We start from the raw sequence: 12161 nt of genomic DNA on the forward strand, positions 1-12161 counted from the left end.
AATTTCAGCTCGATTTGCTCCATAGCACCAGAAAAAATGGATATTTAAGCCCGAACCCAAGTCTTCAAATAGTGATCGTTATAATGAAGAATTTTCTACAAATACAACTTTATGCAGATTTTATTACTGATTTGGCTAGAGACTAAACTTCTCATAACAAATACAAAATTTCAGCTCGATTGGCTCCATAGAGCCAGAAAAAATGAATATTTAAGTCCGAACCCAAGTCTTCAAATGGTGATCGTTATAATGAAGATTTTTCTACAAATGCAACTTTTTACAGATTTTTTTACTGATTTCGCTTGAGACTATCATTCTTATCACTATTACAAAATTTCAGCCCGATTGGCTACATTGAGCCAGAAATAATGGATAATTAGGTCCGAACCCAAGTCTTCAAATAGTGATCGTTATAATGAAGAATTTTCTACAAATGCAACTTTATGCAGATTTTATTACTGATTTCGCTTGAGACTATCATTCTTATCATAACTACAAAATTTCAGCCCGATTGGCTCAATAGAACCAGAAAAAATGAATATTTAAGTCCGAACCCAAGTCTTCAAATGGTGATCGTTATAGTGAAGATTTTTCTACAAATGCAACTTTATACAGATTTTTTTACTGATTTCGCTTGAGACTATCATTCTTATCACTATTACAAAATTTCAGCCCGATTGGCTCCATAGAACCAGAAAAAATGAATATTTAAGTCCGAACCCAAGTCTTCAAATGGTGATCCTTAAAATGAAGATTTTTTTACAAATGCAACTTTACGCAGATTTTTACTGATTTCGCTTGAAACTATACTTTTTATCACAAATACAAAATATCAGCCCGATTGGCTCCATAGAACCAGAAAAAATGGATATTTAAGTCCGAACCCAAGTCTTTAAATACTGATCGTTATTATGAAAAATTTTCGACAAATGCGACTTTATGCAGAATTTATTACTGATTTCGATTAGAACTATAATTCTTATCACTACTACAAAATTTCAGCCCGATTGGCTCCATAGAACCAGAAATAATGGATATTTAAGTCCGAACCCAAGTCTTCAAATGGTGATCGTTATAGTGAAGATTTTTCTACAAATGCAACTTTATACAGATGTTTTTACTGATTTCGCTTGAGACTATCATTCTTATCACTTTTACAAAATTTCAGCCCGATTGGCTCCATAGAACCAGAAAAAATGGATATTTAAGTCCGAACCCAAGTCTTCAAAAAGTGATCGTTATGATGAAGAATTTTCTACAAATGCGACTTTATGCAGATTTTATTACTGATTTGGCTAGAGACTTAACTTCTGATAACAAATACAAAATTTCAGCCCGATTGGCTCCATAGCACCAGAAAAAATGGATATTTAAGTCCGAACCCAAGTCTTCAAAAAGTGATCGTTATGATGAAGAATTTTCTACAAATGCGACTTTATGCAGATTTTATTACTGATTTGGCTAGAGACTTAACTTCTGATAACAAATACAAAATTTCAGCCCGATTGGCTCCATAGAACCAGAAAAAATGGATATTTAAGTCCGAACCCAAGTCTTCAAAAAGTGATCGTTATGATGAAGAATTTTCTACAAATGCGACTTTTTGCAGATTTTATTACTGATTTGGCTAGAGACTTAACTTCTGATAACAAATACAAAATTTCAGCTCGATTTGCTCCATAGAGCCAGAAAAAATGAATATTTAAGTCCGAACCCAAGTCTTCAAATGGTGATCGTTATAATGAAGATTTTTCTACAAATGCAACTTTTTACAGATTTTTTTACTGATTTCGCTTGAGACTATCATTCTTATCACTATTACAAAATTTCAGCCCGATTGGCTCCATAGCACCAGAAAAAATGGATATTTAAGCCCGAACCCAAGTCTTCAAATAGTGATCGTTATAATGAAGAATTTTCTACAAATGCAACTTTATGCAGATTTTATTACTGATTTGGCTAGAGACTAAACTTCTCATAACAAATACAAAATTTCAGCTCGATTGGCTCCATAGAGCCAGAAAAAATGAATATTTAAGTCCGAACCCAAGTCTTCAAATGGAGATCGTTATAATGAAGATTTTTCTACAAATGCAACTTTTTACAGATTTTTTTACTGATTTCGCTTGAGACTATCATTCTTATCACTATTACAAAATTTCAGCCCGATTGGCTCCATAGAACCAGAAACTATGAATATTTAAGTCCGAACCCAAGTCTTCAAATGGTGATCGTTAAAGTGGAGATTTTTCTACAAATGCAACTTTATACAGATTTTTTTACTGATTTCGCTTGAGACTATCATTCTTATCACTATTACAAAATTTCAGCCCGATTGGCTCCATAGAACCAGAAACTATGAATATTTAAGTCCGAACCCAAGTCTTCAAATGGTGATCCTTATAATGAAGATTTTTTTACAAATGCAACTTTACGCAGATTTTTACTGATTTCGCTTGAAACTATACTTCTTATCACAAATACAAAATATCAGCCCGATTGGCTCCATAGAACCAGAAAAAATGGATATTTAAGTCCGAACCCAAGTCTTTAAATACTGATCGTTATTATGAAAAATTTTCGACAAATGCGACTTTATGCAGAATTTATTACTGATTTCGATTAGAACTATAATTCTTATCACTACTACAAAATCTCAGCCCGATTGGCTCCATAGAACCAGAAAAAATGGATATTTAAGTCCGAACCCAAGTCTTCAAATGGTGATCGTTATAGTGAAGATTTTTCTACAAATGCAACTTTATACAGATGTTTTTACTGATTTCGCTTAAGACTATCATTCTTATCACTTTTACAAAATTTCAGCCCGATTGGCTCCATAGAACCAGAAAAAATGGATATTTAAGTCCGAACCCAAGTCTTCAAAAAGTGATCGTTATGATGAAGAATTTTCTACAAATGCGACTTTATGCAGATTTTATTACTGATTTGGCTAGAGACTAAACTTCTAATAACAAATACAAAATTTCAGCCCGATTGGCTCCATAGAGCCAGAAAAAATGAATATTTAAGTCCGAACCCAAGTCTTCAAATATATTAATTGAAAACTATACTTTAAACTATACTTTACGCTTGAAACTATACTTTAAATCACAAATACAAAATTTCAGCCCGATTGGCTCAATAGAACCAGAAAAAATGAATATTTAAGTCCGAACCCAAGTCTTCAAATAGTGATTATAACTAAAGTGAAGAATTTTCTAAAAATGCAACTTAATGCAGATTTTATTACTGATTTCGCTTGAGACTATCTTTCTTATCATAACTACAAAATTTCAGCCTTATTGGCTCAAAAGAACCAGAAAAAATGAATATTTAAGTCCGAACCCAAGTCTTCAAATGGTGATCGTTATAGTGAAGATTTTTCTACAAATGCAACTTTATACAGATGTTTTCACAGATTTCGCTTGAGACTATCATTCTTATCACTATTACAAAATTTCAGCCCGATTGGCTCCATAGCACCAGAAAAAATGGATATTTAAGCCCGAACCCAAGTCTTCAAATAGCGATCATTATAGTGAAGATTTTTCTACAAATGCAACTTTATACAGATTTTATTACTGATTTGGCTAGAGACTTAACTTCTGATAACAAATACAAAATTTCAGCCCGATTGGCTCCATAGAACCAGAAAAAATGGATATTTAAGTCCGAACCCAAGTCTTCAAAAAGTGATCGTTATGATGAAGAATTTTCTACAAATGCGACTTTATGCAGATTTTATTACTGATTTGGCTAGAGACTTAACTTCTGATAACAAATACAAAATTTCAGCTCGATTTGCTCCATAGCACCAGAAAAAATGGATATTTAAGCCCGAACCCAAGTCTTCAAATAGTGATCGTTATAATGAAGAATTTTCTACAAATACAACTTTATGCAGATTTTATTACTGATTTGGCTAGAGACTAAACTTCTCATAACAAATACAAAATTTCAGCTCGATTGGCTCCATAGAGCCAGAAAAAATGAATATTTAAGTCCGAACCCAAGTCTTCAAATGGTGATCGTTATAATGAAGATTTTTCTACAAATGCAACTTTTTACAGATTTTTTTACTGATTTCGCTTGAGACTATCATTCTTATCACTATTACAAAATTTCAGCCCGATTGGCTACATAGAGCCAGAAATAATGGATAATTAGGTCCGAACCCAAGTCTTCAAATAGTGATCGTTATAATGAAGAATTTTCTACAAATGCAACTTTATGCAGATTTTATTACTGATTTCGCTTGAGACTATCATTCTTATCATAACTACAAAATTTCAGCCCGATTGGCTCAATAGAACCAGAAAAAATGAATATTTAAGTCCGAACCCAAGTCTTCAAATGGTGATCGTTATAGTGAAGATTTTTCTACAAATGCAACTTTATACAGATTTTTTTACTGATTTCGCTTGAGACTATCATTCTTATCACTATTACAAAATTTCAGCCCGATTGGCTCCATAGAACCAGAAAAAATGAATATTTAAGTCCGAACCCAAGTCTTCACATGGTGATCCTTAAAATGAAGATTTTTTTACAAATGCAACTTTACGCAGATTTTTACTGATTTCGCTTGAAACTATACTTCTTATCACAAATACAAAATATCAGCCCGATTGGCTCCATAGAACCAGAAAAAATGGATATTTAAGTCCGAACCCAAGTCTTTAAATACTGATCGTTATTATGAAAAATTTTCGACAAATGCGACTTTATGCAGAATTTATTACTGATTTCGATTAGAACTATAATTCTTATCACTACTACAAAATTTCAGCCCGATTGGCTCCATAGAACCAGAAAAAATGGATATTTAAGTCCGAACCCAAGTCTTCAAATGGTGATCGTTATAGTGAAGATTTTTCTACAAATGCAACTTTATACAGATGTTTTTACTGATTTCGCTTGAGACTATCATTCTTATCACTTTTACAAAATTTCAGCCCGATTGGCTCCATAGAACCAGAAAAAATGGATATTTAAGTCCGAACCCAAGTCTTCAAAAAGTGATCGTTATGATGAAGAATTTTCTACAAATGCGACTTTATGCAGATTTTATTACTGATTTGGCTAGAGACTTAACTTCTGATAACAAATACAAAATTTCAGCTCGATTTGCTCCATAGAGCCAGAAAAAATGAATATTTAAGTCCGAACCCAAGTCTTCAAATATATTAATTGAAAACTATACTTTAAACTATACTTTACGCTTGAAACTATACTTTAAATCACAAATACAAAATTTCAGCCCGATTGGCTCAATAGAACCAGAAAAAATGAATATTTAAGTCCGAACCCAAGTCTTCAAATAGTGATTATAACTAAAGTGAAGAATTTTCTAAAAATGCAACTTAATGCAGATTTTATTACTGATTTCGCTTGAGACTATCTTTCTTATCATAACTACAAAATTTCAGCCTTATTGGCTCAAAAGAACCAAAAAAAATGAATATTTAAGTCCGAACCCAAGTCTTCAAATGGTGATCGTTATAGTGAAGATTTTTCTACAAATGCAACTTTATACAGATTTTTTTACTGATTTCGCTTGAGACTATCATTCTTATAACTATTACAAAATTTCAGCCCGATTGGCTCCATAGAACCAGAAAAAATGAATATTTAAGTCCGAACCCAAGTCTTCAAATGGTGATCCTTATAATGAAGATTTTTTTACAAATGCAACTTTACGCAGATTTTTACTGATTTCGCTTGAAACTATACTTCTTATCACAAATACAAAATATCAGCCCGATTGAATCCATAGAACCAGAAAAAATGGATATTTAAGTCCGAACCCAAGTCTTTAAATACTGATCGTTATTATGAAAAATTTTCGACAAATGCGACTTTATGCAGAATTTATTACTGATTTCGATTAGAACTATAATTCTTATCACTACTACAAAATTTCAGCCCGATTGGCTCCATAGAACCAGAAAAAATGGATATTTAAGTCCGAACCCAAGTCTTCAAATGGTGATCGTTATAGTGAAGATTTTTCTACAAATGCAACTTTATACAGATGTTTTTACTGATTTCGCTTGAGACTATCATTCTTATCACTTTTACAAAATTTCAGCCCGATTGGCTCCATAGAACAAGAAAAAATGGATATTTAAGTCCGAACCCAAGTCTTCAAAATGTGATCGTTATGATGAAGAATTTTCTACAAATGCGACTTTATGCAGATTTTATTACTGATTTGGCTAGAGACTTAACTTCTGATAACAAATACAAAATTTCAGCTCGATTTGCTCCATAGAGCCAGAAAAAATGAATATTTAAGTCCGAACCCAAGTCTTCAAATATATTAATTGAAAACTATACTTTAAACTATACTTTACGCTTGAAACTATACTTTAAATCACAAATACAAAATTTCAGCCCGATTGGCTCAATAGAACCAGAAAAAATGAATATTTAAGTCCGAACCCAAGTCTTCAAATAGTGATTATAACTAAAGTGAAGAATTTTCTAAAAATGCAACTTAATGCAGATTTTATTACTGATTTCGCTTGAGACTATCTTTCTTATCATAACTACAAAATTTCAGCCTTATTGGCTCAAAAGAACCAAAAAAAATGAATATTTAAGTCCGAACCCAAGTCTTCAAATGGTGATCGTTATAGTGAAGATTTTTCTACAAATGCAACTTTATACAGATGTTTTCACAGATTTCGCTTGAGACTATCATTCTTATCACTATTACAAAATTTCAGCCCGATTGGCTCCATAGCACCAGAAAAAATGGATATTTAAGCCCGAACCCAAGTCTTCAAATAGTGATCGTTATAGTGAAGATTTTTCTACAAATGCAACTTTATACAGATTTTTTTACTGATTTCGCTTGAGACTATCATTCTTATCACTTTTACAAAATTTCAGCCCGATTGGCTCCATAGAACCAGAAAAAATGGATATTTAAGTCCGAACCCAAGTCTTCAAAAAGTGATCGTTATGATGAAGAATTTTCTACAAATGCGACTTTATGCAGATTTTATTACTGATTTGGCTAGAGACTTAACTTCTGATAACAAATACAAAATTTCAGCCCGATTGGCTCCATAGAACCAGAAAAAATGGATATTTAAGTCCGAACCCAAGTCTTCAAAAAGTGATCGTTATGATGAAGAATTTTCTACAAATGCGACTTTATGCAGATTTTATTACTGATTTGGCTAGAGACTTAACTTCTGATAACAAATACAAAATTTCAGCTCGATTTGCTCCATAGAGCCAGAAAAAATGAATATTTAAGTCCGAACCCAAGTCTTCAAATGGTGATCGTTATAATGAAGATTTTTCTACAAATGCAACTTTTGACAGATTTTTTACTGATTTCGCTTGAGACTATCATTCTTATCACTATTACAAAATTTCAGCCCGATTGGCTCCATAGCACCAGAAAAAATGGATATTTAAGCCCGAACCCAAGTCTTCAAATAGTGATCGTTATAGTGAAGATTTTTCTACAAATGCAACTTTATACAGATTTTTTTACTGATTTCGCTTGAGACTATCATTCTTATCACTTTTACAAAATTTCAGCCCGATTGGCTCCATAGAACCAGAAAAAATGGATATTTAAGTCCGAACCCAAGTCTTCAAAAAGTGATCGTTATGATGAAGAATTTTCTACAAATGCGACTTTATGCAGATTTTATTACTGATTTGGCTAGAGACTTAACTTCTGATAACAAATACAAAATTTCAGCCCGATTGGCTCCATAGAACCAGAAAAAATGGATATTTAAGTCCGAACCCAAGTCTTCAAAAAGTGATCGTTATGATGAAGAATTTTCTACAAATGCGACTTTATGCAGATTTTATTACTGATTTGGCTAGAGACTTAACTTCTGATAACAAATACAAAATTTCAGCTCGATTTGCTCCATAGAGCCAGAAAAAATGAATATTTAAGTCCGAACCCAAGTCTTCAAATGGTGATCGTTATAATGAAGATTTTTCTACAAATGCAACTTTTGACAGATTTTTTACTGATTTCGCTTGAGACTATCATTCTTATCACTATTACAAAATTTCAGCCCGATTGGCTCCATAGCACCAGAAAAAATGGATATTTAAGCCCGAACCCAAGTCTTCAAATAGTAATCGTTATAATGAAGAATTTTCTACAAATACAACTTTATGCAGATTTAATTACTGATTTGGCTAGAGACTAAACTTCTCATAACAAATACAAAATTTCAGCTCGATTGGCTCCATAGAGCCAGAAAAAATGAATATTTAAGTCCGAACCCAAGTCTTCAAATGGTGATCGTTATAATGAAGATTTTTCTACAAATGCAACTTTTTACAGATTTTTTTACTGATTTCGCTCGAGACTATCATTCTTATCACTATTACAAAATTTCAGCCCGATTGGCTACATAGAGCCAGAAATAATGGATAATTAGGTCCGAACCCAAGTCTTCAAATAGTGATCGTTATAATGAAGAATTTTCTACAAATGAAACTTGATGCAGATTTTATTACTGATTTCGCTTGAGACTATCATTCTTATCATAACAACAAAATTTCAGCCCGATTGGCTCAATAGAACCAGAAAAAATGAATATTTAAGTCCGAACCCAAGTCTTCAAATGGTGATCGTTATAGTGAAGATTTTTCTACAAATGCAACTTTATACAGATTTTTTTACTGATTTCGCTTGAGACTATAATTCTTATCACTATTACAAAATTTCAGCCCGATTGGCTCCATAGAACCAGAAAAAATGGATATTTAAGTCCGAACCCAAGTCTTTAAATACTGATCGTTATTATGAAAAATTTTCGACAAATGCGACTTTATGCAGAATTTATTACTGATTTCGATTAGAACTATAATTCTTATCACTACTACAAAATTTCAGCCCGATTGGCTCCATAGAACCAGAAAAAATGGATATTTAAGTCCGAACCCAAGTCTTCAAATGGTGATCGTTATAGTGAAGATTTTTCTACAAATGCAACTTTATACAGATGTTTTTACTGATTTCGCTTGAGACTATCATTCTTATCACTTTTACAAAATTTCAGCCCGATTGGCTCCATAGAACCAGAAAAAATGGATATTTAAGTCCGAACCCAAGTCTTCAAAAAGTGATCGTTATGATGAAGAATTTTCTACAAATGCGACTTTATGCAGATTTTATTACTGATTTGGCTAGAGACTTAACTTCTGATAACAAATACAAAATTTCAGCTCGATTTGCTCCATAGAGCCAGAAAAAATGAATATTTAAGTCCGAACCCAAGTCTTCAAATGGTGATCGTTATAATGAAGATTTTTCTACAAATGCAACTTTTGACAGATTTTTTACTGATTTCGCTTGAGACTATCATTCTTATCACTATTACAAAATTTCAGCCCGATTGGCTCCATAGCACCAGAAAAAATGGATATTTAAGCCCGAACCCAAGTCTTCAAATAGTAATCGTTATAATGAAGAATTTTCTACAAATACAACTTTATGCAGATTTAATTACTGATTTGGCTAGAGACTAAACTTCTCATAACAAATACAAAATTTCAGCTCGATTGGCTCCATAGAGCCAGAAAAAATGAATATTTAAGTCCGAACCCAAGTCTTCAAATGGTGATCGTTATAGTGAAGATTTTTCTACAAATGCAACTTTTTACAGATTTTTTTACTGATTTCGCTTGAGACTATCATTCTTATCACTATTACAAAATTTCAGCCCGATTGGCTACATAGAACCAGAAAAAATGGATATTTTAGTCCGAACCCAAGTATTCAAAAAGTGATCGTTATGATGAAGAATTTTCTACAAATGCGACTTTATGCAGATTTTATTACTGATTTGGCTAGAGACTTAACTTCTGATAACAAATACAAAATTTCAGCTCGATTGGCTCCATAGAGCCAGAAAAAATGAATATTTAAGTCCGAACCCAAGTCTTCAAATGGTGATCGTTATAATGAAGATTTTTCTTCAAATGCAACTTTATGCAGATTTTATTACTGTTTTCGCTTAAGATTATCATTCTTATTACGAATACAAAATTTCAGCCCGATTGGCTCCATAGAGCCAGAAAAAATGGATATTTAAGTCCAAACCCAAGTCTTCAAATGGTGATCGTTATAGTGAAGATTTTCCTACAAATGCAACTTTATACAGATTTTTTTACTTATTTCGCTTGAGACTATCATTCTTATCACTATTACAAAATTTCAGCCCGATTGGCTCCATAGAACCAGAAAAATCGATATTTAAGTCCAAACCCAAGTCTTCAAATGGTGATCGTTATAGTGAAGATTTTTCTACAAATGCAACTTTATACAGATGTTTTTACTGATTTCGCTTGAGACTATCATTCTTATCACTTTTACAAAATTTCAGCCCGATTGGCTCCATAGAACCAGAAAAAATGGATATTTAAGTCCGAACCCAAGTCTTCAAAAAGTGATCGTTATGATGAAGAATTTTCTACAAATGCGACTTTATGCAGATTTTATTACTGATTTGGCTAGAGACTTAACTTCTGATAACAAATACAAAATTTCAGCTCGATTTGCTCCATAGAGCCAGAAAAAATGAATATTTAAGTCCGAACCCAAGTCTTCAAATGGTGATCGTTATAGTGAAGATTTTTCTACAAATGCAACTTTTTACAGATTTTTTTACTGATTTCGCTTGAGACTAACATTCTTATCACTATTACAAAATTTCGGCCCGATCGGCTCCATAGAACCAGAAAAAATTAATATTTAAGTCCGAACCCAAGTCTTCAAATGGTGATCGTTATAATGAAGATTTTTCTACAAATGCAACTTTTTACAGATTTTTTTACTGATTTCGCTTGAGACTATCATTCTTATCACTATTACAAAATTTCAGCCCGATTGGCTCCATAGCACCAGAAAAAATGGATATTTAAGCCCGAACCCAAGTCTTCAAATAGTGATCGTTATAATGAAGAATTTTCTACAAATGCAACTTTATGCAGATTTTATTACTGATTTGGCTAGAGACTAAACTTCTCATAACAAATACAAAATTCCAGCTCGATTGGCTCCATAGAGCCAGAAAAAATGAATATTTAAGTCCGAACCCAAGTCTTCAAATGGTGATCGTTATAATGAAGATTTTTCTACAAATGCAACTTTTTACAGATTTTTTTACTGATTTCGCTTGAGACTATCATTTTTATCATAACTACAAAATTTCAGCCCGATTGGCTCAATAGAACCAGAAAAAAATAATATTTAAGTCAGAACCCAAGTCTTCAAATGGTGATCGTTATAGTGAAGAATTTTCTACAAATGCAACTTTATGCAGATTTTATTACTGATTTCGCTTGAAACTATACTTCTTATCACAAATACAAAATATCAGCCCGATTGGCTCCATAGAACCAGAAAAAATGGATATTTAAGTCCGAACCCAAGTCTTCAAATGGTGATCGTTATAGTGGAGATTTTTCTACAAATGCAACTTTATACAGATTTTTTTACTGATTTCGCTTGAGACTATCATTCTTATCACTATTACAAAATTTCAGCCCGATTGGCTCCATAGAACCAGAAACTATGAATATTTAAGTCCGAACCCAAGTCTTCAAATGGTGATCGTTATAGTGGAGATTTTTCTACAAATGCAACTTTATACAGATTTTTTTACTGATTTCGCTTGAGACTATCATTCTTATCACTATTACAAAATTTCAGCCCGATTGGCTCCATAGAACCAGAAACTATGAATATTTAAGTCCGAACCCAAGTCTTCAAATGGTGATCCTTATAATGAAGATTTTTTTACAAATGCAACTTTACGCAGATTTTTACTGATTTCGCTTGAAACTATACTTCTTATCACAAATACAAAATATCAGCCCGATTGGCTCCATAGAACCAGAAAAAATGGATATTTAAGTCCGAACCCAAGTCTTTAAATACTGATCGTTATTATGAAAAATTTTCGACAAATGCGACTTTATGCAGAATTTATTACTGATTTCGATTAGAACTATAATTCTTATCACTACTACAAAATCTCAGCCCGATTGGCTCCATAGAACCAGAAAAAATGGATATTTAAGTCCGAACCCAAGTCTTCAAATGGTGATCGTTATAGTGAAGATTTTTCTACAAATGCAACTTTATACAGATGTTTTTACTG

Source organism: Hesperophylax consimilis, chromosome 20, assembly GCF_061612785.1.
Source record: "Hesperophylax consimilis isolate HC1 chromosome 20, BYU_Hcon_1.0, whole genome shotgun sequence".
NCBI classification, from domain to species: domain Eukaryota; kingdom Metazoa; phylum Arthropoda; class Insecta; order Trichoptera; family Limnephilidae; genus Hesperophylax; species Hesperophylax consimilis.